The sequence below is a fragment of the Camelus bactrianus genome, chromosome 14 (genome assembly GCF_048773025.1).
Source record: "Camelus bactrianus isolate YW-2024 breed Bactrian camel chromosome 14, ASM4877302v1, whole genome shotgun sequence".
Lineage (NCBI taxonomy): Eukaryota > Metazoa > Chordata > Mammalia > Artiodactyla > Camelidae > Camelus > Camelus bactrianus.
Window position 1 is genome coordinate 58,988,253 of NC_133552.1, and position 22,890 is coordinate 59,011,142.

A 22,890-nucleotide genomic window follows, 5' to 3' on the forward strand; every position below is an offset into this window, starting at 1 on the left:
ATGCTTGCTCAAGGGACTAAAATATTAAAAGCTTGGAACAGTAGTTTATTGAGGTTTTTATCTCAAAGGTTTCAAACAATTTGGTGTAAGGAAATAGGAATTTAAAAACTCAAGCTCAATATGTTGATATCAGATAGCTTTTGCATTTGACATTATGGAAAAGCTTCATTTACTGGAAGCTGCCCAGATTCTGGAATTCACCACCACTGAAGCATCTAATTCTACCTCATTTCTTCAAGAATGAGCAAAATTTCATTATGGGATTTTTTACTCTGGCAGTTTTTCAAATACTTTCTCTCCTCCCTGCTCCTTTCCCTGTTTAATGGAAATTAGTTAGAATAAGAAACTGGTTGGACTTGGATTGAAAGCAGTAAGCTCCTTAGTATATTTTAAGGACATTTTACTTTTAAAGATTTCTAATTGTGTAGTATTTTAGATCCTGCCCCTCTATTTTTGTTTAAAGCAGTTTTTCAATGAATAATTAACTCTCAAGCTTCCTACCAAACAAGACTATTATTTCAATGAGAGACAGTCTCTGTTATATTTCACTCCAAATGGTACTTTTTGCATTTACACCTTTATGTATTAATTCCTGAATGACCCCAGAGAGTTTGCTAATCTGGTTCCCAGCTTCTATCTCACTAAAACTAAAGACTAATTATTACGTAGAAATATCTAGTGATTCTTCAGTAGGGATTGGCATTATTTTCTGCCAATGTATGTGAAAGTCTTCGGGAGTAGATGAAGATTTTGGAGGAATTAGAGATTATGGAATCGAAAACTGGATTTTAGCTTAGTGATGAAATGCTGTTGCTACAACAGACCCTGCATAGATTACAGCAGTGAGGTCTTCCTTCTATAGGAAATACTCAGCATCTCTCTACTCTCTGATTTAGGATAATGCCACCTCTTGGCTATCTGAACATACGGTTTCTGTTGCACAGTCAAATGCCTTTCTTTGTTTGGTGATGGACCATGAACATTCATTTCTCTCAGAATTGCAAGTTGTCAGATAATAACCTGCACTGGTTTCCCTTTTTTAAACATTGTTTTAAACTTTTTGTCATTTTTTTTTTTTGGGGTACCATTTTTGGTAATCCTTCTTCCTCTTCATCCTCACCTTCTCTTCTTTTCCTGGTATTCTCAATTACTTTTCTTCTCTAAACGCCTTAGGAAGAAATAGTTGTGGCTTATGTGAAGTGCCCTGCATCAAAAGCAATAGGGAAAAAGTTGAAGAGATGTTCAGTAGCATCTTCCCTGCAGAGAAGATTGAATTAGTTGTCTGTCTTTAGAATGTCTGTGTACAGCATTCTACAGTCAACTAGATTAGCCTGGATAATAGAGGGTACATTTCCGCAATGCAAAATGGCAGGTAATCTATGGCTACATAATGGAAACAAGGTTCTACTTCAAATAGGGCTGACTCTGAGCCAAACCGAGAAGTAGATCATGTTGATTTTGGTTCCCTAGTCTCTTTGCTTTTGGTTCTCCCAAGGTCCCCCCTCCCCATTTATCACAGGGATCAGTGTCCTTGTTGGCCATGCAAGGCGTAAGAGTGAGGATTCTGGAGTCAGATGGATATGTCTCTTGTGCTTATTAGCTGTGTAAGTTAGTAAGTGACTCTTTCTGAACCTCAGAGTCTCCATCTTTAAATGTGGATAATAATTGGTATTTCCCTCTTAGGGGTGTTTTGAGAACGAAATGAGCAAATGCATGCGAACTGCTTGGCATAGTGTCTGTGCATAGCGTAGTATGCTGGTACATAGTGCTCAATACTTGATATGCAGGTGTGTAGTAATACTAAATATTAGTTGTCGATTGCAATAACAATGTTTTCCCTAATTGACGCCTTCTTTCACAAAAGGAATGTGGTCAGTTCCTTAGAGCAGCTCAGTATAAATGGGTCACCTTAATTAATACAGATGCCATTTTATGATTGTTTGTATGGAGACAGAATCCTAAGTTCCAAACTTTTGGCAATAAATTGAAAGCTGTGGACATTTGGGCTTCAGTCATTGCAGGGGACAGGATGAGAAACAGGGATGGGAGGCACACAGTATAATGGAGTGTACATTCTGTTGGTGACAAGAGAAACAGTCTGGACTGGTGACAGAGGAGTTTGGAACCCCTAACATCACAGGCAGAAGCAGGGAGCTGGCTCTCAAAAGGAGACTGGTGGAGTGGAAGGAGCCATCCTTTGGGTTATCCAGGCCCAGGGAAGGGCAAGGCTCTGGGCTGGCAGTTTGGATCCAGTGCAGAGGGCATTTCTGACCACAGAATTTGGTTAGAATGAGACAGGAAGCTAACAGGAAGATGGTTTATCTGCATGACATATTTATCATATTAGTAACGACTTCTTCCCATTCTTTTTCTTTTCCTGTCTTTTCTCTATTATTTCTTTGGTAGGTTATTCTTTCTCATTGTCTTTATGCTTCCTTCATTGTTACAGTGTGTTTCCCCTTTTTGATCTGTATGCCCAGGTCTTTAGAAGACTCTTCTTTACCATAATTGAGTATGGATAGCATTTTATGGGTAAAAAAGACTGAAGAGATAATCTAGTCCCAAAATTTACATGGCAAGTGGGTAATGTAATACTAAGGAGGTGCAATGATATGTCTAAGTTTTCCCCAGGGAACTCATGTCATCGTTTTGGTGGTTTATCGTTGATGTTTTGCCTTTTGTGTCTTCTGTTTTACTATGACAGGTATAATGGAGTGTGTCTTAAGCACCTACCATGGGCCAGGCACTGTGACAGTTCTAGAAATACAGTTTTAAATAAATAAACAAAGAGCTTAGGCTATTAGGGAAGATAGACCTTGATCTTCTCCAGCAAGTATCGTTCTCGTTCTTAAATCGTGATGGAAAGAGATTCCAGCCATACCTCTTGCAGAGTGGGATGGCAATTGTTTTCTTTTATGACCCCCATTCTGTTGATCCTGTTAAAGTGTTTGGAGCCTTATGAATGTTGTATTAGTTAGGACCCTCTGTGTTGCAGATGATACAAACCTGACTCAAACTCAATTCAGGCAGAGGGGAATAACTGGCTTAATAGCCAGACCACAGGAAAGACGGGGGTTGAGTTGGTTTCAAGAATGGTTGGAACTGGAGATTTGGGAACTTTTCTCCCCATGCCCCTTTGCGTATTGAACTGATTATATCAAATTGGTTTATTCCATAAAATGAGTAAATGGCTGTCAGATCTAATAGCTCTACAAGCTGAGAGGGAAAGCAAGACTTCTCTGAGTTTGTTTAAAACCTTGGGGGGATGCCTGATTTGTCAGGCTTGAAATCTGGGACCATCCTTTCTGCCAATCAGTGTGGCCAGGGAAATGAGGTTCTCTGACCCACTCTGTATCACAGACCCATCCCATGCGTGGTGTGTGTGTGTGTGTGTGTGTGTGTGTGTGTGTGTGATCACATGAAGGGGAGCTAGCACTGATACAGCTCCTGGGAGGACTACTGGGATCTGGACAGTCCTTCTACTTATGTCAATTACAGTTGTAAATAAATGAGAAATAAGCCTTCAGATCTTTTTTTTTTTTTTAAAATTTTGGGAAAAATTTTGTGTCAGGCTACGACTCCCATTTACTCACAACATCTGGAAATCATGTCACATGACGAATAATTGAAGGAACTGGTAGTATTTAATACGGAGATAGAAAATACAGGAAATACATACAAATTGCCCTCAAATATTCAAGGCAGGGAGATTGGGAAGGTGCAGGAGACTTGTTCTGTATTTCTCCTAAGGATAGAACTAGGATAAGTAGGATAGAAGTGATGGGATAAGGATTTCAGCTCAAAATAAGAAAGAACTTCATACAATTTATCACTGCCTACCATGAGAATGAACCCTTGTGAAGTGGCGCTCCCCCCCCCCCCCCGCAATGAACATTTTAGACGTAGCTAATTAATCACTGATTCTGTAAAAGGAATTTCTTCCTGAGGAAGGGCTTAGGCTGGACAGCCTTTCATTTTAAGGTTCTGTGTTCTAGTCTAAGCTGAGCTCAGAGTATCTTTCTTCTGCGCTTTCTTGCCCCATACAGAGAAAACAAAACAACCTCCACTGCACACACACACACACACACACACACACACACTCACACACACACACACACACACAAGGATTATAAGTGAACTAGTCAATTCTCAAAGATTTGCAAACATTTCTACCAAGGAAACTTTTGGTAAAGCATTTTACACATCAGAGTCCAAAGCAATAAACAGTTCCTGTATATTAGAATGCCTGGTTCTTAATAATAAGTATAAAAAGGTAAGATGAGAAAATATAACACAACTTGCCACAAAAAGCCATAACCACTTTGAAACATCATCTGATTATTGCTCTTCCTTTAGACAGCAGGCTACAATATATAAGGAGGCAGCAGAGCTCTGTTTCAAAGACCGGAATATTATGGCCCTACTGCTTTCTAAGGGATAATCTTTTTGATGTCTCTTCTAATTAGAAATGTTGAACCGCACAGAAGGTTAATTTTCACCACCAGGTTTGTGTTCAGTATAAAACCAAGAAGATCAGAGATTGTTCTGTCTGTATGCCATATCCACTTGTATGTTCATTACAGGGCCTCTTAAAGTATTGCTTCTGGTTCAAACCACCAGTATTTGTTATAAATCAGAGAGAGATTGAATTAAACCCATTCGGGTTTTTTTTTATTTTTCTTTTTGAGTTGTGAAGATAAAACTGGAAGTGGTAAATGATAAGAGATGATTTATTTTTCTACCTTTTTTCTTGCTGGCTACCTTGGGATTTTTGAAAGAGCTGGTTTCAGAGAAATATACATGTTCATGGAAAATGGTAAATTTAGGCAGTAGCAGTGTGGATTTGCTTAATCTTAGACTTTTATATTATTATTCCCCAAAGCTAATTATTATCATCTCGTCTTGACTAAGGACAATCAGAAGCGTATGCCATTTGAAAGTTATTTATGCTTGATAATGAATTAAACAGGTTTAATTGAGACTGGCAAATCCTAATGTGATTTTAAGAGTCATGAAATAAATTATTGGGCCAAGAAATAGGTTTAGTATGAAAACAAGTAAAGGGGGAGCCCAAATTAATATTTTGCAGTAATTAATTATCTTATTTTTGAGTTTGTTAAATTACGGATATCATGTATAAATTCTCTGTTGATTTTAACTGGCTAATATAACTTTGTTTTAATTATAGCTAAGTATTTAACTATGTTTTGGGAAGTATCCTAAACACTTGTTAACCTCGACGGCGTTACTTGTTATATCTTCCTCTCTCAGATACAGTTGCTCAGCAAAACATATGTAAAGTTCCCAGCACAGAGACTGACCTATAGAAGATGTTCAATCAATGTCAGCTGAAAGTAATACTCTATGCTCTAGATTACCTTGTAAAAATATCCGTATAACTTGACAAGCCTTTGGTTCTTTAAAAGATGGAATTATCAAACATTTTGTGTCCTCCCTCTCTTATTTTGTGTCATGTACATTCTAATTGTTAGTAGTTGCCTTCCATAATTAGCAAGATGTCAATTCCCCTTATTCTCTGGAAGAGGAGTAAACATAAATGTAGAGTCAAGGGCTTATTGGAACATTCTAGAAGTTTTCTCCTATTAGAGTATGCCACATATCAGAAATTTATCTGGGTGCAAACAGATGTTCTTGCCTCTTGGAAAGGTTAATCTCATTGTTCATTCTCACTTATGGAAAAAATACCAGCCTACATGGAGAGCACTGGAACTCTGATGTAGGATGGGAGGATGAGCAAAGGAAACATAATGTAGATTCTGGATTACTGCTGGTTAAAGCCAGATGGTTAAGGTGATTCTGGTTAGAGGTTGTGATGTTGCAGAGCAGTGGGAGGAGACCCTGAGTCAGGAAAAAAGTGCTCAAGAGAAGTGGAAGGAAGTCAATGACAAATGTATTAGCCACTGAAAATTGTACTGATGCCAACGTGTGGATGTAATTAGGGTGGTGTTTAGAGCATGGGCTGCAAAGCCAAACCAGCTGGATTTTAATCTGGCTCAGCCACTTGCTGTCACTTAACCCTGACTAAGTCAGTTACTGCTCTGTGCTTCAATTTCCTTGTCTGGAAAATGGGAGGAATAATAGTGCTATCTCATGATGAGTGCTAACAATGCATGTGGCATTCTTTGAACAGAGCCTGACACAGAAAAAGTCACCATTTTTATTTTCTCATGGGACTCATCTCATACATCTGTGCTGTTTTGTGTGAAAAAATAAAATGATACTTAAACCTGTACTACCCCTTTTGAATCTGGAACTTTTCATCGTTCATGATGCAAAAATGAACTTGCAAGCTGTGGTGCAGAAGAAAAGCCATGAATGATAAAAGTAAATGTTAATTCTTAGGATACCATGGACACTCAGTGGGCATTTAATGAATGCTGTTGAATGGAAACTCTCTTTCTTTCTTTTTTTCAGCGTATCATTTTATTTTTTTATGGGATATTAATGAAACAGCAACAAAAAATGTTTAAACACATACAATTAAATTCATAAATGAAGGAATCCTGCAGTGAAATTGAATTAGTTGCCTGTGGGCACATAAATATTTGTAGTTCATTGCTATTATGAATAGTGTACCATGCTTTTATTGGTAAGTACTGGGTCATTTATTGTCAGAACCTTGCATTTAACACCATATGTTCACAGTTGCCCCTGAATTCTAGTTTCTTTATAAACATAAGAGGGTAGGAAAGCTAGCCATGTTGCTGTGCACCATGTTTATTTATTAGATTTTACAGAATATTTCTTCCAAAGAACTCAGGGTTATGGATATATGACTGTCAACCTGGATGATGGCTTCTAGATTCTATGGGCTCTAATTAGAAACTTGTAGAATTTTATAGATTTAGTTCAAAGATGAAAACATAGACCCAGAAGGAAGAGTAAAAGTGACTTTCCTTTAACCATAGGTGTAGGGTAACAGCCTGTGTGTGGAAATCTGCAGGTGGGACCCGTGTAACACGGTAAAGAACCAGGTGGCATGTAAAGAAGGGAGAACAGACAGTGATGGCGTGGAGTGTGAATTAGAAGGATGCTACAGAGGAGGAGAGAAGGAGAGGAAAAGTCGTCAAAGTGAGGAATGAAGCCCTTAAAGAACTGAATCAGGAAGAAGGTGATAGTGAGCATGGAGGTCAGAAATGCGCCTCGTATGCCGTGGTTTGTCTCACTGGTGCGTTTATGGGACGTAATCCTCTGTCTAGGAGGCGATCCGACTCGCAGTGCTGGTGTAGTCGAATGCTGCTGGTGTTCTTTTATTCACTTGTGCATTCTTTTTCTGTATCCAGTTGCTGCTTTAAAACTCTGGTAGCTGTATTGTAGGTCCTGGCAGCAAACAGGGGCACCCTCTGGGATTGCCATGGGGCTAGTTACAGAGGGATGGACTGGGTCAGGGCACCCACATTGGACGTGAGGTTCTTTGCAACTGGTAACAAGGGGAAACAGTTAACCACCCCGGGCTGAAGGGGCAGAGGCAGGCAGGCAGCATCAGCATCCATTGTCTGCAGGAGCCTGACAGGAGCTACGGTCTCAGTGGTAGGAAGGGCTCCCCCGTCCCTGGAGCTGTTCCTAGAAAGCAGCATGGCTGGAATTTTGGAGCTGAGACCAAGAGGAGGGGTGGGGAAGAAACAGCTTGACTCCTTTCTCCTCCCAATTGTTTGCCTCCTTCCATTGTCTTCCTGTGGCTGAATTTACCTGAAGCTACTCATTCCCTGTACTTCACCAAGGCAGAGAGAGGTGGAGAATGGATATGGGGTGGGGGTGGGGGGCAGAGTGGATGAAAATGGAGAATAACTTGCACAGGGACTTAAAACAGTTTGGAATTTCTTCTAATTCATTTTATGAATCCTGCATTCAGTTCTACAAATGAGACTGAGAACAAATCCCCTCCTCCTTTTCAAACATTTTAGTACCTGTACATATATTTTCTGTATGGAATTACTGTTTTCTGTATGGAATCAGTCTCCACCCAAAGAATGGTGGATGCAATAAAGGACCCTCAGCAATGGAACCATGACCGTAAACAAGTGACTTTTCACTGAGTAATAAAAATGATCCTAAATTCAGGTGTTTGGTCACCCTAGTGCCCCAGGGTCTGTTGGTGATTGTGACATATTGGGAGTTAGATCTGTATTATGATGCGGAGTGGACAATACATTTTATATTTTATCTGTGTGGTATTTCGTTGATTTGAAGTTACGTAACAGTATTAGTTAAGACATGACAAGATAGTTTGCAAAACTGGCTATAGTTTGCAAAAGCACATATATGAGATGAGATATTTTCTGTTGCTTAGATGTACTTTCCAGAACATTAAGAATAATATTAATGTGGCTCTAAGTCTCTGAAGGTAACAGGTGAGGGAAGAAAAATATTTATATCACACTTGAAACTATTCAAATGTTTTTAGTTTTAATTTTATAGGACTTTTGAAACCCTACTTCCATATTTATTTGTTGGGGGAAGATAGGATGTGCCTGAAAGTATACATTCGTGCAACTCTGTATGATACATTAGGAACCTGGAGCCCAGTATTAGATGCTGAAAAATTGTTAAATGAAGTTGGTATCTGAGAAAACTCAGAGAAGATTAAAAAAAAGAACCATTAATTCGCCTCTTTAACTTCCAGAGTCAAAATGCCATGAGCAGAATGCTCTTCAACGTATGTATTTGTAGATGACAAAGCCATTTTCAGTGCAGTGTCTGTACCTAGCACATCGATTGGGACTGATGCGCGTGTGTCATTTCTCCCATCTGTGGGAGGGGATCTGGAGCTGCTGGGAGCACCACCATCCACGAAGAACACGTCTACCTCCACCCTCTTTTCACAGCCCCCTTTATGCACAACACTTTTTTACTGTTCTCTGGGACACCGTTTTGCGATGTGGCTGGAGTCAGCAATGGTCTGTAACCACGAGGATCATCTTCAGGCCCTTACATCTGTAGGAAAGCTACTTGCCGTGATAAAATGGCCTTAGGGGATTGTTTTCTACCAGCCATGCAAGTTATTAGCAATAAGGAACCTCTACTCTGTTCTACTGGATTTAAGTCCAGTTAACTGAAAGACTCTGGGAGAGGTTTCAGAGAATGTGATGTTTCCCACATAGCTTCATCGAGTTTGTCATTGTGCCTTCCCCATAAGTGATGGAGGGGGTGGATTAATGGATCGTTCTATTTATAAACATTTCTATCAGTACTTCTCTTGATAAATAAATAACAAAAGTATTATGTATTAAAAACGTCGGGCAACATGAAGGAACTTAGCTACACCGGAAGTGTCAAATTTATTACCTGATGCATTTTTAATCTTAAAAATATTCGTCAACGATCACGGTCCATTCTTTGTCTTTTAAGTTCAGCCCTAAGCCTACAGTACCACCACAGATAAATTTCTTTGCTTTGAAAGTTTTATTCTCCAAGTTCCTTATGTGTGCTATAAAGAAATAATTAATGTAATGAAAAAATCAATGTTGTGTATAAATTATTTAAGCTTTACTATCGTTGTAATTTTCTCTTCAACACCTATTGATCGGCAGCAATTCATTTGTTAATTTCTTCCTAATAAGATATTCATTGTGTTAGGTCTGTAGTAGTGCTGTCCCTGCACTTTCACAAATAAGTCATGGATTACTAATGACGCATGGAACAAGTTAAACAGCTAGTGAGCGCTGTGAGACGGAAAACAGGCGAGGGCAGTCATTTGAGATGCTGTCCTATAGAAACCCTGTGTAGCCAGACAACTGCTGGTAACTAAATGGGTAGACTCTTGCAGGATATTAATTTGTACTTCAAAATTTAATGTGAAATGTATTTTTCCAGGTTAAAAGAAAAAAAGGTCTTAGCATTGGCTGATTCTGTCTCAACAGCGTTTTCTGGATCCAGTAGAGCAAAGAGGCAAAGAACAGAAGTTCTGAAGCCCAGCTGTGGGTTGAAGTCCTGACTCTACCACTGATTACTATGTGACCATGCGCAGATTGCACAAATTCTCCAGACCTCAGTTTCTCCATCTGTCAAACAGTGATGAGAACATTCCTGCCTGGTGTTAGTGTGGGTTCACAACCTAGGGGACTTCTCGGGTGAAATCTGAAGCTGGTGCTATGCACAGAGGGCAGGGAAAGCCTGAAGAAAGAGGCAGATCACTCTGGATGGGTAGGTGGCCGGTGTAATAAGCAAGGCAACTTACATAAGAGGTTTGTCTTCGGTGGCCACAAGATAAGTAGATCTCTGCACCCACCTGCCAGAATCTTAAGAATTTATGCAGAGACCTTAGTGGGGTTCAGGCATGTAGGCCGTCCAGATGGTCCCAACAATACCTGCTCTCTCAAGGCTACATCCTTGAAATAGCTTCTAGGGAATGGTGGGAGTGGTGGATGGAACATCGTTTCCAAGGACAGGGGAGTCAGGGAGGGGCCTCCGATTGCCTGGGTCCAGCTTTTGTGTCAGTTAGTGATGAAGATCATATAAGTTAATGCACATAAACCCTTACCTGTGCATATGTGTCTTCCTTAAGTCAATATTTAAGTCCACAGTTCTCTTGTTTTGGGGGAATGTAATAGTGCTCTGAATGTGCTGGTTATTAAATATCGTTTTGACGGTTGTCCATTGGATTACTTCAGGGAAATGAAAAAATAGGAGACTTTGTGGAAACCCAAAAGAGATTCGAGTCCAAGAAATCAAACTGCCAAAATTTGTGGTAAAGAAAACGTTTGCATTAGCGAATTTGGACCAGATGGTTGGCGCGGTGTCCTGAAAAAGCTCTAAAGTTGAATCTAGGCTTCCTCATTGATTTGTGTACTTATTTACTGTGTGGTCTTCCTGCCAAAATTTAAGTTTCCTGAAGATGGTCACTTATTCCCTTGTGCATCCTCAGTGCCTAAAACAGTGCCTGGTACATAATGGCTATCAAATAAATAATGACTGAATAAATGAAAAAATGAAAGAAAACAAGCATAAATAAATTTACAAATTTATTGGACAATCTGGATAAGAATATATGTCCTATCTCCTTTTTTAGAATTGTTGTGGATTAAGGAAATGACTAGGAATGCACTTTGTAAAGTATAAAGTACTATAGACATTTAAATTTACACTGACAGTAAGAAGCCTTTTGATATAGAATGGAAAGCAAGGAAAGTTGGATTTTGGAAGTGCAATGCATATATCATTTAGCTTTTATAGAGAGCTTTAAAAATCAGAAATGACAAAGATGCAGTTGAAAAATCTGCAAAATACACATTCAGCTCAACAACTTGTTAAAGTAATGAGCACTTTCTTTTAAAACAGGATGTAATATATCTTAAAAGTCTTGTCAGAAGGCATTAGTCTTTTCCTTAGACCATCAAGAAACCTTCTCTTCCAGGGATTTGGCACAGATCAAGGTACAAATTTTTTTTTCTTTCCCATTGTTTTACCCTTTTGAGGAAGTTAGCCTAAAGTTGATATTTTAAATTTTGTATTCATAACTTTTCCATTATTTTCACATGACAGCTATAAATTAGAGCTGTTGGTTAATATGTCCTGAAAGTGAGCTGAGAATGTAACTGTCCTTCATTTGAGCTGATTTAGGATGTGAGAATCCACTGAGCTCTTCACTGCACAACTGGGTTTTGCAGCTAATTACGAAGAAAGCAAGAATAGAAAATAAAATCTTCCAGAGTCAAGTTTGCATTATAATAAGTATCTATTAGGAGAATAATTTTGCTTAGTAATGAGTTGGTTTTTATACATGAGGCAATGCCTGGTCGCTCCCAGGAGGTTATACACATTTGCATGGGCAGAGACTGGAGGCACACATCACTCCTGGGCTGGGTGGAGTCTTAGAAGAAGTTCAGGAAGCTGATGGAAAACCCTGAGAGGTGTGATGACTGACAGTAGGAGGTGATCCAGAAGAACTGGGGGGAGCATTATCATTAATTGAACTTTTAATCTCAGCAGTAACCCCAGGAGGCATGGAGAATTATCCGTGTTTTAAAGATGAAGAATCCGAGTATATGTATTAGGATGCCATCAGCTGCATTTAGCGAAAACGCTAGTTCATGTTGGCTTAGTAAGACATTTTAAATCTCATCACAAGCCCAGAGGGAATTGGTTGATTCTGTCTCAATAGCGTTTTCCAGATCCAGTAAAGCAAGGAGGCAAAGAATGTAAGTTCTGAAACCCAACTGTAGGTTAAAATCCTGAGTCTACCTCGTGTTACTCTGAGACTTTGCACAAATTGCATAAATTCTTCACGCTTTAGTTTCCCAACCTGTAAAACAGTGATAAAAACATCACCAGCAGGTATTAGTGATGAGGATCGTATGAGTTAATGCGCACAAACATTTAGAAGAATACCTAAAGCAGAGTAAGCGCCTATTAAATGTTAGCTATTGTTATTGTGCAGAGGACCCAGGTGCTTTTCCACGTGTTTACTCTGCCGCCCTGAGCTTGCTAACTTGGGCCATAGGCTGCCTCCCTCATGGTTGCAAGAAGGCTGCAGCTGTACAGGGAGACTTTCCCGGCCAAATGAACAATGACTAGAGCAGAAGGGGTCATGTTCCCATTTGTAAGCCAGTCGCTGGCAATGGGAATGGGCCCTCCAGGATTTGTCCCTGAAGATAGAGGTAGGGTTGCCCTCCCCTGAATCACATTTGGACAGCAGAACAAAATGGGGGCTCGCCCAGCAAGGGGAAGGAGGGATGGACGTGGAGAGGGTACCAATAACATCTCCGTCCTGTTTTAGAGAGTGACGTGGGGTTAAATTGTAAAGCTAGGCTTCAAACCCAGGCCTCACTTCCAAGGTCCAGCCTGTCAGATATTCTCACCTATGTCTGAAAATTGTTGCATTTCTATGATTAGTCAAAGAATTGGAACTATTCACTGACTTTTTTTTTTATTCTCTCTTTTGTTGGTTCAGTCATTTTCAACATATATTTATTAATGTCTGCTGTGTATCAATCACATACAGCACAGTTTCAGGGAAATGAGCAGGAGAAGGAATAGTAATTATGGCTGACACATTTTGACTGCTTACTCTGCCCTAGGCAGAGAGCTTTATGGATGTTAGTACCTGCAGTAAGTAGGCATGGTTATCATCTCCATTGTACAGATGAGAAAATGACGTTCGGGGATATTAAGGTTCTTGTCCATGGTTGCAGAAGGAGTCATTGGTGGAGCAGTTAGGTATTTTAACCCAGGTGTATCTGGTTTCAGAACCAGCTCTCTCCTCCCTAGGTTGTGCTGATGTTGTGTAAATTTGACAGCTATCTGAGTAAGTCGAACCAGCAGGGGGAAAGCAGGACCAAGGCAGACTGACGTGGGTTACTGTAATAGTCCTGTTTTCTAGTTTTTATATTTCATGCTTTGACATCTGGGGCCATGCTGACCCTGGAGGGCTCGCTTCTCCCAGGGTTAGCTAGTTTTTTGAGGTAGTAAATGAGCATGGCTGTGAGCGTGTCTTCACACGCAAACCAACCAATCCAGAGCCCTGATCCCCCCACTACTTACTTTTTCAAGCTCGTCTACTCCAGGTCACTACCTCCCCTGCCCTAAATCACCCCAGGGCCGGTACCGGACAACGTGGGACAGCCCTTATTCCCCAAAGCCCACTGGAATTACTCACACTAGCCAGTCCTGAACCCACTTACCCTGCCTCACTTGTTCTTTCCTTTGGAAACCTCTTACCCATGATTCCCCATTGCTTCCTCTGGCTCCTGGAGGACCCTGGTGCTTCCGTGTATGGCCCTTTGTGGCTTGCTCTTTTTCCTATTTCTAGGTATCTGTGAATATATAAAACTCCTTCCTTCATGGCTGTCATTTCTGTGTCTACTTGTCTTACCGTACTTGATTAAAACAAATCCCACGTATCCTTAAAGTGGTCACCAAGTATGGAACGCAAACGTAGGACAAAGAATCTAGTTAATCAGAAGCACGGAGGTGATAAAAAGTGGATGCTAAAATAGTGTAGAAGCCAACTGTCAGAGTACAGGTGCAAGGTCAGATTGAGTCTGAGTCCAGGATTAGACTAATCAGTGCCCTCACATCCAAGGTCAGGATTGTGGATTGGTTCCAGACATGAGAGTGGGACCAAGTCTTCATGCCAGTTGCTTCTAAGCTGTAGGAGGACATGGATGTAGTGAAGGCAGAGAGAAAAGGCAGGGCTGAGCTGCAACACCAAGCGAAACCTGAGACAGCCAGTTCCTTATAATGTAAACAATCTTGTAAAAACGTTGATTAACGAGAGAGATATAAAATACCCAGTTTTATTTTAAGGTCCCTTTCTTTCTATAGCTAGCTAGCTAGATGGATTGAGTCATTCGTGATTGTACGTCGCCCAATACCAGGCACTGTGGAAGACACAGATTGAGGAGAAGACATAGTCCTGACTCTCAAGGAATAAAATCACAGTATGTAAGTCATAGACAAAATGAATCAGACGTATTTACATCACAGCATTTAAGTCAATTCATAGTATTGTAATCAGAACTAGATATAAAAGTTCTAAAGAAGGTGTGCTAAAAGAAAGAAGGAGTGTGAATGTTTGCAGGAGTGAAGAAAGCATGTGATAAAGGGTTTGAACTGGCTGAAGAGATTGAGTGATACTGGGGTGGGTGCTGGGATGGATGTTTAGAGAGAGCCCTGAGTGCATGCTGGACTGAGGAGATGACTTTGATTCAGTATCAAATTTAGAATAACTTAGAATAACTTTAAATTCTTACACAGTGTGGTTTTACAAATATGTCCATAAATTCTCTGATACTCTTCTCAAGAGGTGAAGCTTAATTCCTCTCTCCACCCTCAGTATTGACTTCAGGAACTTGACTCTAATGAATCAGATACAATCAAAGGGATGAGGTGAGATTATAGAAGGACTGTGGCTTCTGGTGGGTGTTTCTCTCTCTCTCTTTCGGATCCCTTGTCCTGGGTGAAGCTGTGTTCTCAGCAGCCTTATGGAGAGGCCCACGTGGGAAGGAACTGAAGCCTCCTGTGAGTGAGCTTGGCAGGTGTCCTTCCGCCCTGTCTAGTCTTCAGAGACTGCAGCCTTGGGGGAGACCCTGAGCCAGGTTTGATGTTCACAGGAATGATAAAGCAAAGAGGGGTGATGGTAGGGGGAATGTTTTTAAGAAGATGAGAGATGATCTGATCCCGGAACGCAGGATCTCATCTGTCTTCTTCCCTTTTTAATGGGAGGAAAGGGAGAGCATTTGAGTACAGATATGGGAAGGTTGGTGAATTGACAGTTGAAGGATGTGGTGGTTCTAGTGTGATTGAATCTTTTAACTATGAAGCATGAAGCAAGGTCCTTAGCTGAGAGCGGGGAGGAGAGGAAGGAATGTTGGAAATTTGAGGAGAGCAGAGAAGGTGTGAATAATTATCTCAGAAGCTGGAAAAACAAATTTCCTAGGGAATTAAGCTGTGTGGCAGTATTGAATTCTGTTTTGAGACCTGTGATTATAAATTTGAAACCAGTCCATTTGGCATGATTCTGTGGTTTTCTTCAGCAACATTAAGCTGCTCTGGTGGAGGCTTGGAGTTAATACACAGCTGAGTTTAACCAGGGCTGGGGTTTACAAGGGAGGAGCAGGAGAGTTATGGCTGTTTGCCTAGAAGCATTTATAGCAACAGATCATGTAATGTAGGTTGGTCAGCAGAGAAGTGAGGATACAAGGGTTGGTGATGGATGAGAGGAAAGTGGTAGGGCCAGTAGTGTGTGTCAGGGTTGCTGGTCAAGGTCTATGTGGGGAGTTGGGTAGGAGAACTGCAGTGCTGATGTAAGTGTGCTGGACAGATGGCAGATGGTGGGCAGAGAACAGGGTGTTTGAAGTTGAGATGCTGGAGTGAGGGCTGTAACTTGTGTGATCCACGTGAGTGGGAGCCTGAAGTAGGGCAGGAAGTGGTCTTTGGAGCTAAGAAGTTCAAAGAATGGTGGAGACAAGACATTGGATGGATTATTCATGTGAATGTTGAAATCAAGAATGGTGATAAAAACCAAGTTGAAGAGGAAAGTAGGGAGCTTGGCAGGGAGGTCTAGAGGTTCACGGTGACAGCATTGTGGGAAAAGGTGACAAAGAATGACATGTGGGCATGTAATCCTCAAGTCAGACTTCTAAGTTGTTGAGTTTCTCAGGACGGTGATGAACCAAGAAGGAAAGGGACAAAGAGGAGAGAAGGGAGCAGAAAATAGAAAGAAGAGAGATAAGAAGTAGCAATAACAGATGATTAGATAAAGAAGTTGTGATATATTTATACAATGGAATACTACTCAACCATAAAAAAGAATAAAATAATGCCATTTGCAGCAACATGGATGGACCTTTAGATTGTTATTCTAAGTGAAATAAGAGATAGAAAAATACCCTATGATCTCACTTATATATGCAATCTAAAAAAATAACACAAGTGAACTTATTTATAAAATAGAAATAGCCTCACAGACATAGAAAACAAACTTATGGTTACTGAAGGGAAAGGAGGTGGGAAGGGCTAAATTAGGAGTGCGAGATGTGCAGATACTAACTGCTATATGTAAAATAGATAAACATCAAGTTTCTGCTGTATATCCCAGGGAACTATATTCAATATCTTGTAGTAACTTATAATGAAAAAGAATACAAAAAGGAGTCTATGTACATATATGTATGACTGAAACATGATGCTGTACACCAGAAATTGACACAACATTGTAAACTGACTATACTTAAGTGCAGAAAAAAGAGAGAAAAGTAGTGATAACAAATTAAATAAGAAGTAGAAGAACCCGAATATTACTCTGCAGAGAAGGGCAGAAGCTCCTCCTCCTTCCATGTCCATTAGGGACTAAGAAACTCCAGGATAGTAAGATCAGAGAGCAGCATTTCATGAGAGGTGAAGTCTTACAATTTCCACTACCTTTATAAATATCACTTAATCACAGTTATCAAAAAAACAGTTACGTTTTGTTTGGCATTCTCTCTTTATGAGCAGAAATGTGAATAATACCTGTGAAGTTTTCTATCTCAAAGCAGTTTTTATTTTTAGCCTCGGTGCCAAAGGGACTGAGATTCTGTTATGTGAAAGCTTCCCTTGTGAAGGACAGTTCCGTCCCTGTATTGCTGGATGCGTGAGATTTTCCAGTGGACAGATGACCTCGCAGGAAATAAAATCTGACCATGGATGTGAGCTGGACCCTAGAATCCGGAAAGAAACTATGACTCAGCAGATCATATGTCAGTATCTGAGTAGTAGATAGGTTTTCTGAGAAATAAAGGTGTCTCGAGGAGACAACTACATTCATAAAGGAGGGTTAGACTATTTCAAACCACTTGTGGTTTTGATAGAGGCACCGGGAGAAGGATGCATTAGGGGATAATTACTTGGGTTTCCAAAAGGTTATGCACTGCTTCTGTGCGGAAGGGGCTTCGTCCGTAGATGGATTGGGCTGTGTTTTATCTAAAGCTCAATTCTTTCCACATTTGGAGAGCTTACTTACATTTATTCAGAACCTGATATCCCCTTGTTCTGCAGAAGGGATGGAGGCAGTGCAATAAGTTACACTGGTGTTAGTGACTTTGAGGTATTGGAAATGTTGAGAGGGACCAGGGAGGGGCCTAGGAATAAGATCCAAAAATGGCCCAAGCAAGCTGGAATAGGAAGGTACAGAAGGCGGAGGTGCACAACAGTCAGTTAATCGCTGAGCCCTTACCCTTGATGTTTGGGCGTGCAGAGGTGGCTGAGGCCCTGCTGGTTAGAAAAGCTCTTTTTCTTGATGGGGTGATGGGGGAGGGGGTAACAATATGAGCTGGGATACAGCGCAAGGATGTTCCAAGTGCTAGGTACTGTGCTGGGCACTGCAGAGAAAAGGTGACTGAGACATTGTCCCTGTTCTCAAGGACCTTACAGTGGACAGACTAAAAAGGGGATAGCTGTCACGTAGCAAGTGACGTGCTGCAACATAGGTTCAGTGCAAGCACAGAAGGGGGATAAGGCAGAGCCTGCAGTGGCAGGAAAGGCTTCCCTGGAGGGAATGGAGTAATTATAAAGAGTCGTCAGAACTTAGAATACAGCGTGAGTGATTCTGCCTGAAGGGTGTGGTGAGGACTCACAGCCGCGCGTGACTGACTTAACCTCATCAAGGAGCTTCTCCAAAATCATTTTCTCACCATTCCTCACCCATTTATGTCTGGATGACATGCTGCTTGCTGCACTTTGACCTATTACTAAGTTGTGCCGTAAGTGATTTATTACCAAAAATAATTGGAAGTGCATGAATCTTTTAGGTTCATGTTTATGAAAAATGATTGTATTTTTCTTTTAAGTTAAAGAGGACCCAGGGTGACTCGAGGGATTAACTCTTATGTTCTGTAATACTTTCTTGAGTGGGATATAAAGCGGTAGATTTATAATGTGTCCTGAAAGGAAAAGGTTGATTACTCCGTTTTTAGCATATATAATTAGGAACAGATGAACAATACTATTCAATTATCATATAGCTTAATTACTTGTGAATGTGCATATTCAGGTACATAACCTTCCTAGGCTAACTACCTCTCTCCAAAGACAATTTAAGGTGGATTACAGAATTAAAATAGGACAATTAAAAGTATGAGTAAAACCGAAACCATTTAAAAGGAACAGAAAAATGTGTGTGCCAGACATGTAAGTTTAGTTTACTTGTGCAGTTAAATGTGAACTTAAGCTTTTAATATCTTGGCTGCTAAGATAAAAAACAAAGCACTTAAAGAGCCCTTGTCATTGGGTTAAGTTTGTCTCAGAGGAAAAATACCTTTCTGACCTCCAGAAGGAATTTATTGCTTAAAGGAGGGCTTGGGATGACATCAAGAAGAATGTTTTCACAATAGTTTTGCGAGCGATACAGAACGTTCTTCAAAAGGCCGTTACTTACATCAACTCTGTAGAAACAAAGATTTTGGTATATCAGCAATAAATGACTGAAGACTATAATGAAAAAATCTCATTTGCCTGAGTAACAGAGATATAAAATACTTAGAATTAGATTTATTAGAGATCACTGTGAACTATGTAAAAAAAAAAACTATGGCACTTCATTGTAAATATACTTGAAGCATGAATGAATAGAGAAATGTTTCCTGAATGGAAGAACGAATATTATAAAGATTGTAAATTTTTATCAGGTTAATTTATAAATTTAAGAATAAAAAAACCTACTAGGGCTTTTCTTGATAAAAGCATTCTAAAACATTTTGGCAAAAAAAAAAAAAATCACAGGATAACAGAAATATTATAAAAGAAGAAGAGTGATGAGGTGGAGTTAGTCCCAGATATAAATCATGTTAGGAACAGTAATTAAAACTGCCTCTCCTGATGCATAGCTAGAAATATACATAAATAGGATGGAAAGCCCCAGAAATTGATATGATTATATTTATGAATTTAGTGTGTAATGTAGTAGTTATCACAGAACCATAGGGAAAGGAATACTCATTTGATAACCAGCTTCCTGGCAACATTTAGAAACACAGCAAACTCTTTTAGATTCATGTTACGTATTACATAACATGTTTTCCAGGTGAACGCAATAGTTAAACATAAGAAAGTAATATATTATAAGCTTTGGGATAATATGAAATTGAACATGTTTGAGTGCCTTGGAAAGAGTGATCCCTCCCAAAAGATGAAGGGAGGAAGGAAAGCACCAAAAGAAAGTCTGAAAGATTTATCTATATTAAAAATGTGAAATGTGTATAGTGAAAACAACAGAATTGAAATAAAATGGAAAAGAAAGCTGGGTTTCCTGAGGAAATACCAGATGGGGTTGGTAGAAATACCACAGATACACATACGCACTGGAAGATTAGATTTTTATTTAGCCAAGGATACAGGGTATTTTTTTGGGATGAGGAGGGCACACAGAGCAGGGGCAGGTGCAGTAGATTCCAACAGCTCTCCTCTGTCTTCAGAGCTTCTGGAGAGGTCCAGGTGTTGGGCTGTTGCTGGTGGCGCTGATGGCCCCATGGGGTCTCCCCAGATCTGAGAAGCTCCAGTCCTGCTTCCCCTCAGTTCTTTTAAAATCGGGGATTAAATCTCCATCCAGGGATAAATTGCACTAAAATTGATTCTCTAAAATTTAAGGAGGGATTTCTAAATATCAATCCTTCCTGGTTCTTGAGCCAAACTCAACCTCCTCAACATCATAGCCTTGTCTGTGAGGAAAAAGCCAACTTAGAGCCCCGTGGTCAGCAGTGTCTTAGTGCCTGGCTTTCCAGGACCTTAGAAAACTCACTCTTCATAAACAGACCGAGGAAAAACATCTAAAGTATGACAGGAAAGGATTAATGACTTTCTTAAAGACATTCAAATGGTTAGAAAAACTATTATATTCTCAATAGATAATTGGGTAAAACTTATGTACAATTTTCTCATTAAGAGCCTGTTAGTAAGTAAACAACTAGGAAAATACTAGCCTCATTAGTAAGCAATGCAACTAAAAAATAAATTAAAAAAATAACACACCTTACACCCACATTATGGGTTCATTTGCAAGTTTGCAACCTTCCACTGCTGATTTTTAGAAAGTAGTCTGTTTATCAGGAATCAAAAAACTGCCCATGGATATTTATACCAGGGATATCACGCCTGGGAATTTATCCTAAGACTATAATTTAAGAGAAGAAAAAACATATGTGCATTAAGATATTCATGCCACCATTATTTATAGTGGCAGAGAAATGGAAAACCAGGGAGCACCTAGGACTTTGGATGGTATGGGGATGGTTAAACTATGGACAACCAGCTGATGGACTGTGATGCCTATTAAAACGATAATTATGAAGATCGGCATATTAGGAAAATTTGAGGCATTGTTAGATTAAGGAGAACACAAAATAGTTATCTATTCAGTGATCAGCTTTGTAGCTCTATTGTCAAGTTCTATAAGGGAACATTATAAAATAAAAATAATGTTTAAGGGCAGGGAATTTTAATTTCATTTCTTTTTTTCTTTATTATTATTAAACACAGTGTAGAATGTTGGTTTAAAATGTGCATTCTCTGATTTCTATGTACATAACTCTGTTCTACTCACTTTGCATTAGTTGGAGCTTACCTACTTCCAAGTGACAGAAATCAGTCAAACTAGCTCACATGAAAAGCAGTGTCTAAGATGCTGGCAGACCACAGCAACATCTCTGGAAAGTGGTCAGTAAAACAACAGGTGTCAGGAAGAGTCTTAAGAATGTGGTCAAGTTCAGGAACTGGGCAGCAGGAATGCATGAACCCTAGTTCTCCTTCACTGATGTGACTACATTTTCTCTTCATTTGTTGGCTTCTTTTATATTGCTGCTACCTGACTTGCTTGTCATAGGCCTAATTATAAATTTGCAGCTGAGAAAGCTGGCCCACTTCACCTGACCCAGCTGGTGTGTGAGAGTGGTGGGAAGGAGTATGGTGGTGCACATGGCTGTTTCCTAATCAGCAGAGAAGTAGCTGGGGCAGGTTCTTTGAGAAGGGAACAATAGCACGACAAACTTCTCCAAACATGTTTAATGGATAGCAGTCTCCTCTTCCCACTCAGTTCCCAAGTCACAAGTTTTTCAATGGCAAATGGGTGTCTCATCCATCCACATATTCTAAGCTACAGGTGTGGCATCTGGCTGGCAGAAAGTGCTCAGGGTATATTTATTGAACTGAACTTTCAAATATCTCCTAGTTCATTCATCATAGCAAGTGCTAAATTGCACTAAATTTTCCAATGAACACCTGCACACCACTATTTTAAACTGTTGATTAAAGGGGAAGGCTAGAGAGGTGCAGGTGGCAGAATCACTGTCCTGTTGTGATTTTGGCACAACTGACTTGTGTTCTGATCATCCTACTTATGCAGACAGGCTTAGGAGACCTGGAAGGTAGGTAAAAATGTACTTAGGGATCAAAGGGAGTTTATATGAAGTTATGGGAAAAGCATGGGTTTTGGAGCACACAAGTTAATTTTGCCCCTGAGCTTTATCATTTATACATATGTGAGCTTGAGAAAGTCCCTAAGTTCTCTGAGCCTCAATTTACTCATCTGCAAAATGAGACAGATAATTTAATCCTATTTTTAGGATTGAGTATTACATGAGATTGTTAAATGAGTTTTCTAGGATGTAGTAGGTATTAGTAATCTAATTGCCTTCCCTTTCTCTTTCCTTGCTTCTTACCTCCTTAAGTGCTTTGAGAGTTCTTCTGAGTGGAGTCCTAAGAGTCTTGATTTCTGTAGCATGAAAGAGACTGTTTTGGCCTGAATATTTCATAAGACAAGGAATTCCAGGAAAATGCGTAAAGGATTAACACGGCAAGATGCCCCCTGTGGTGTAAACATATCAAAATAATAGCAAAAGAATTACAAAAATCATAATAAGTACCAAAAGGGGAAAATAACCTTTGAAAACAATAAATGAAAATTTAAAATAAAATAAAAAAACCAGATCTCACTGCGAAAGTAGTGTAACACCAAAGAAAAACGCATTTGCAGGACCAGGTATTTGCCCTGGTAAGGGGGAAAAGAAATACTAAGAATCACAAAGAGGTGAGATTGAATGATGATATTCAATTGAGAAGACAGGGAAAAAAAGGCATAATATCTATAAAAACATGCAGTGATGGTGAATGACTGTAGCACATGGAAATGCTGCAGAAATACCAAAAAGCAAGACAGGAAGCAAAGGATAGGCTTAGAGCACTGGGTTGAAGATTACATAAATTCTAAACTGTAACACTAAATGATTAGATTAAAATATATAATAGACTGCATGCATCTAGAAAATAGATTGAGATAAATCTGTAACGAGTAGGGACACTGATATGCGCTGCATTGTGTCACCCCAAAATTCATATGTTGAAGTCCAAATCCTGGTAACCTCAAAATGTGATTGTATTTGGAGATAGGGCCTTTAAAGATGT

At 39.8% G+C, this 22,890-nt stretch overlaps 1 protein-coding gene across 1 annotated transcript in view; it reads left to right on the forward strand.

Moving 5' to 3' along the window:
• Positions 1–22,890, forward strand: part of HS6ST3 (heparan sulfate 6-O-sulfotransferase 3) — a 587,571-nt gene that overhangs the window by 2,433 nt on the left and 562,248 nt on the right. The window lies entirely within an intron of this gene.